The sequence below is a fragment of the Phacochoerus africanus genome, chromosome 8 (genome assembly GCF_016906955.1).
Source record: "Phacochoerus africanus isolate WHEZ1 chromosome 8, ROS_Pafr_v1, whole genome shotgun sequence".
NCBI lineage: Eukaryota > Metazoa > Chordata > Mammalia > Artiodactyla > Suidae > Phacochoerus > Phacochoerus africanus.
The window spans coordinates 165,877,355-165,883,598 of NC_062551.1; positions in this window are offsets into that span (position 1 = coordinate 165,877,355).

The window sequence follows — 6,244 nt, forward strand, 5'->3', positions numbered from 1 at the left end:
TCAAAGAAAAGGTTTCTCTTGATGTGCTCACTGTGGGTGGCAGTAATTATAAAGAATGATTTGAAATACTGGTTTCTACATTGCTTCAAAAATCTGAAGTCTCTCAAGTTCATTTGAGTGATCGTGCCTGAATCTTAGTTGCTCTCACTGAACTTGTGAGAGACTCATGAGCACTCCTACCCCCGGGGAGCTCCACCGCCAGCAGCCTTCTTGGTTGCTCGAGCTCCACATCCCTCCCACTGGTGGGTCCTAAAGTTTGCCCAAATCAGACAGGAGCTGAAACGGCCCAGCGGAGTGATTGAAACTGATCAGACTCCAAAGGAGTAATAAAAATAAAAATAATAAATTAAAAAGTAATGAGGAGGAGTTCCCGTCGTGGCGTAGTGGTTAACGAATTCGACTAGGAACCATGAGGTTGCGGGTTCGGTCCCTGCCCTTGCTCAGTGGGTTAAGGATCTGGCGTTGCCGTGAGCTGTGGTGTAGGTTGCAGATGCGGCTCGGATCCCGCGTTGCTGTGGCTCTGGCGTAGGCCAGTGGCTACAGCTCCGACTCGACCCCTAGCCTGGGAACCTCCATATGCCGCGGGAGCAGCCCAGAGAAATAGCAAAAAGACAAAAAAAAAAAAAAAGTAATGAGGAGTTCCCGTCGTGGCACAGTGGTTAACAAATCTGACTAGGAACCATAAGGTTGCGGGTTCGGTCCCTGCCCTTGCTCAGTGGGTTAAGGATTTGGCATTGCTGTGAGCTGTGGTGTAGGTCACAGATGTGGCTTGGATCCCGCGTTGCTGTGGCTGTGGCGTAGGCCAGTGGCTACAGCTCCAGTTAGACCCCTAGCCTGGGAACCTCCAAATGCCGTGGGAGTGGCTCAAGGAAAGGCAAAAAAATAAATAAAAATAAATTTAAAAAATAATAGTAAAAATAAAGGAGGAGTTGGAGTTCCCCTCATGGCGTAGCAGAAACAAATCCAACTAGGAACCATGAGGTTGCGGGTTCGATCCCTGGCCTCCCTCAGTGGGTTAGGGATCTGGCATTGCTGTGAGCTGTGGTGTAAGCCGCACATGCGGCTTGGATCTGATGTTGCTGTGGCTGTGGTGTAGGCCGGCAGCTGTAGCTTTGATGAGGCTGCCTGCCTGGGAACCTCCATATGTTGCGGGTGTGGCCCTAAAAAGCAAATAAATAAATACACACATACATACATAAAAATAAAGGAGTAATAAAGAATGGCGGAGGGAGGGGCCAGAAATGATCTCCTTCGGGTTGGGTTGGGTTGGGTTTTTTTTTTTTTTTTTTCCTATTTTGTTTAGAGCCGCAGGTGCAACATATGCAAGTTCCCAAGCTAGGGGTTGAATGAGAGCTACTGCTGCTGGCCTACACCACAACCACAGCAATGCAACATCTGAGCCGCATCTGCAACCCACACCACAGCTCACGGCAATGCCAGATCCTTAACCCACTGACCGGGGCCAAGGATGGACTGCATTGTCTGGGATACTAGTCGGGTTCTTTCCTGCTGAGCCACAGTGGGAACTCCCACTGATCCCCTTTGGAACTGAAGTTAAATTTGTGGGGCTCAGATGATGCTGGAGACAGCTCTGGCCTGGATGGAAGGTCTGCCCTCTGGAATGTTGTTCGGATTTGGCCAAATCACTGTCTCTCCTCTGAACCTAAGTTTCCACATCTGCAAAATGGAGAACTGGGACCTACTGGCAGGTTCTGTCCCCTCTTGCAGTCTTCTGACCCTTAGGGTCTGAGTGGCTTAAGAGGCCAAAAGACTTCCTTGACTGCAGAAAGGGGGTAGAACTGGGTGGGTTTGGAGGGAGGGGAGGAGAGGGGAAGAGAAGATGGGTACACTGTCCCAGAGCTCCCCCTTTCTGCTCTTCCCTCTGAGCCCTGGGAACTCTGACTCTCCTCTGCGGCCCTTGCACAAGCCCATGAGCAGCTCCTGCTCCAAGGACAGGAGGGAGCTGGAGAAAACAGCCAAGGTAAGTGTCCCCCATGGGGAGGCCTTGCTGAGTTTGAGTCCCAGCTGAGAGCAGCCCCCAGCTCAGGAACCTGCTGCCATTGTCTCCAGCAACTCCAGAACTAGCTGGGCACCCAGGATTTCTCTTCTCTTTGCTCTGTTTGTCCACCTGAAGGCAGGGACAGTTTTTCTTTCCTTTTGGCAGCATCTACAGGGGTTTGAAATGTAGTGAGCAGCTGAATGTCCACTGGCCAGCCACCTCTCCATGGGACAGAAGCCAGAGGAGCCAGGCAGGCTGAGGTTACAGACTCTGCCCTGCCTTTTCCAGTGATGCTGCATGAGGTGGGGGGAAGGGGGCCTTCGATGCCAGGCAGAGAGGACTCGGGAGGAGCTGAGGAACAGGGTTCCTTTTTTTTTTTTTCTTTCTTTCTTTTTAGGGCCACACCTATGGCATCTGGAGGTTCCCAGGCTAGGGGTCGAGTCAGAGCTGCAGCTGCCAGCCTGCACCACAGCCACAGCAATGACAGGTCCATCCGAACCACGTCTGCAACCTACACCACAGCTCGTGGTGACACTGGATCCTTAACTCGTTGAACGGAGCCAGGGGTTGAACCCACATCCTCATAGATACTAGGTGGGTTCATTACCACTGAGCCACAATGGAAACTCCCAGGAACAGGGTTCTAGGCACTTGCCAGATAAGGAAAAATGTGAGGTCTCCTGCTCCAAGAACCACCCCCTGTAACGCCTCTCCCCTACCTTCCTGAGCTTGTGAGGGGACTGACTGCCCCTCACCCCTGCCGAGGTTGCCCTCCAAGCTCTTTCCCAAGTTCAGAAGCTGAACTTCCCAGTTCTTCACCACATCACTCTTGTCATCCCATCCCCCTCTGCACTGGAAACGGGGTCGGGGGGACCTCTTTAGTTGGAGCTCCAAGCGCAGTCCCAGGGTCTGCACAGCCCAGATTAGAAGCTGTTTCTATTTCCAGAGAACTGCAAAGAGTACTTTTTTTTTTTGTTATTCACAGGCATCCCTACCCCCCGAAGTCAGATCTTTGCTGCTTTCTTTTTTCTTTTTTGTCTTTTGTCTTTTTAGGGCCATACCCACAGCTTATGCAGGTTCCCTGGCCAGGGGTCTATTTGGAGCTGTAGCTGCCACCCTACACCACAGCCACAGCAACACAGGATCCAAGCCGCGTCTGCGGCCGACACCACAGCTCATGGCAACGCCAGATCCTTAACCCAATGAGCGAGGCCAGGGATGGAACCCGAAACCTCATGGTTCCTAGTTGCATTTGTTTCTGCTGCGGCACGACAGGAACTCCCCTATAGGCTGCTTTCTAAATAGTTAAATGTGTCTGAGGAAGGGGGAGGGGTGTGGGAAGGGCCACCCAGACAGAAGGTCTAGAAAGCTCAGCTCTGATGGAGCTGACACAGAGGCAAAGAGGCTGGGCCGGAGGACACGTTCTGCGGAAGGTCAGGATGACCCGTCCTCAACCTGAGCCGTCTGCCGCCTCCGGGAAGGACGGCATCAGGGGCTTTTCTGCCTTGGGTAAACGGGGAGGTTCTGCTTTGATTCTCCTCTTCTCTCCTTTCCCCATTTTCATGGTCAAAGTCCATTCTCTATAATCTTTGCTTGCAGCCTCTGGCACTAGAGACCTGACAGGTGCAACTGGCCTAAAGCTGCCTAGAGGGGAGGGGCATATATTCCCAGGCTTGGCCCCTAAAGATGGTGGGTGGCAGGAGGGGTCTGCTAGCACCTCAGCTTCCCCCCACACATCTCTGGGTCATTGACTTTGCCTGGTCCAGATTCTGGAAGCCAGCCCAAAACATGGTAAGGGGTGCCTTGGGGGAATTCCAGGGAAAGAAGGCCTGCCCTGGCTCTGCCCGCGTGGACCCTACCCTGAATCCAGGCTGGCCACTCGCTGTGTGTGTCTGTGTGTGTCTGTGTTTCCTGGCACTTCCTGGCACTGTTCCTCAGGCATATGTATTATCTCATTTAATCCTGAGGTCAATGTCGGGAGTACTGTGACTTGCCCCAGATCTCACAGTCAGTAAATGAAAGACCCAGACCTCGAACCATGTCTTCTTTCTCTTTATTTTATTTATTTATTTTTATGTTTTTTTCTTTTTTTAATTACTCAGATGAATTTCTCACATCTGTAGTTGTATAATGATCATAACAATCTGATTTCACAGGATTTCCATCCCACAGCCCAAGCACATCCCCCCACCCCGCAAACGGTCTGCCCCTGAGACCGTAAGTTTTTCCATGTCTGTGAGTCGGTGTCTGTTCTGCGAAGAAGTTCCGCCTGTCCTTTTTTCAGATTCCACATGTCAGGGAAAGCATTGGATGTGGGTGTCTCATTGTCTGGCTGACTTCACTTAGCATGGTAGTTTCTAGGTCCATCCATGTTGCAAAAAATGCCGGTATTTCTTTTAGATTCTGTCGCCCTCCTGCCTCGCTCATCCAGTGTGTCTCACGTCTGGAGACCTCCTCGAGAGGCAGCTCCCAGTGGTTCCCCCTGTGGTCTCCGTGCTCCCTCTTAGGCAAGTGCCCACCGTATAAGCCCAGAGCTTCGCAAAGGGGTGCCCCCCTCAGAGACCTTAAGGCGCATTTGTCTCTTTGATCCGTAGGTGGATTTACTCATTGGTGATAACAGAGGGTTACTCTTCTGCTGTTCATGGTTTGGGGCCCAAAACACATACCCAGGTCCAGTGGAAGTGACTGAATCAAGCTCTTCCGTGGTGAAGCATTCTGTAGAGAGAAAAGGGAACTTCTACCTCCTTTCCTGTTCCCTAAGGTCTGGTTTTAGCTCTCCGGGGCTGAGCTCAGCTGCTCTCAGTAACTCACTTTGCTGGGGAGAAGAAAGGTCACTTTGGAGCTCAGCAGTGAGTGGGCGCTAGGGCCTGATTTGGACTTCCTGGAACTGCTGACCAATTTCTCCCACCCTGGCCTTCAAACGCTGCAAGTCAAGAAATTTTCTCAGGAGGCAGACCTTGCCCTGAAAGATCCATAGAAATGCTGGATTTTACCTCCGTTGTTAGCAGTGGTGGGCCTGCTATGCAGCCAGAGTCCCAAGGCACAGGCAATTAGAAATCCATTTCCCCCGTGTAACTTGTGTCTTATAAATCTAGCAAGAAGAAAGGAGGTCTCAAGAGCTACTTACAGGAAAGCTACTCTTCTTCCAGCCTTGATAACACCCAGCTCTACCCATCTTTTTTTCCGTCTTTTTGCCTTTTTTATGGCCGCTCCTGCGGCATATGGAGGTTCCCAGACCAGGGGTCGAATCGGAGCTGGACCTGCTGGTCTATGCCAGAGCCACAGCAACGCAGGATCCAAGCCGTGTCTGCGACCTACACCACAGCTCATGGCAACGCCAGATCCTTAACCCACTGAGCGAGGCCAGGGATTGAACCTGTAACCTCATAGTTCCTAGTCGGATTCGTTAACCACTGCGCCATGACGGGAACTCCCTCTTCTTTTTTTTAATGGCCGCATGGATGTTCCAGGGCTGGAAATCGAACTCATGCCTTTGCAGCAACCCAAGCACCACAGGGGGAGCTCCTCAGCCATACCTATCTTTTGCTGTAGCTGCAAGAGTAACCTAGGGCCCCATACTTCCTAGTTTAGAGGCCATTTCTAGTTTCAGAGAATTACTGCGGGTGTACTTTATCCACAACAGGACCCCTCCTCTGCAAGAGGAGAAATGAAGTGCTGCGTGTGTGTGCTACTTTTTTTTTTGTCTTTTTTTGCCATTTCTTGGGCCGCTCCCGCGGCATATGGAGGTTCCCGGGCTAGGAGTCGAATCGGAGCTGTAGCCACTGGCCTACGCCAGAGCCACAGCAACATGGGATCCGAGCCGCGTCTGCAGCCTACACCACAGCTCACGGCAACACCGGATTCTTAACCCACTGAGCAAGGGCAGGGATCGAACCCGCAACCTCATGGTTCCCAGTCGGATTCGTTAACCACTGTGCCACGACGGGAACTCCTACTTTTTTTTTTTAAGGCCTGCAAGTGAGGCACATGAAAGTTCCCAGGCTAGGGGTCGAATCTGAGCTGCAGCTGCCGGCCGCAGCCACAGCCACAGCAATGCAAGATCCGAGCCACATCTGCAACCTACGCTGAAGCTTGCAGCAATGCTGTTAACTGACAGGGCGAGGCCAGGGATCAAACCTGCATCTCATGGACATTATATCTTGTTCTTCACCCGGTGAGCCACAGTGGGAACTCCTACGTAAGCTGCTTTTAATGTGTAATCACTACTTGGCCAACAGCATCATA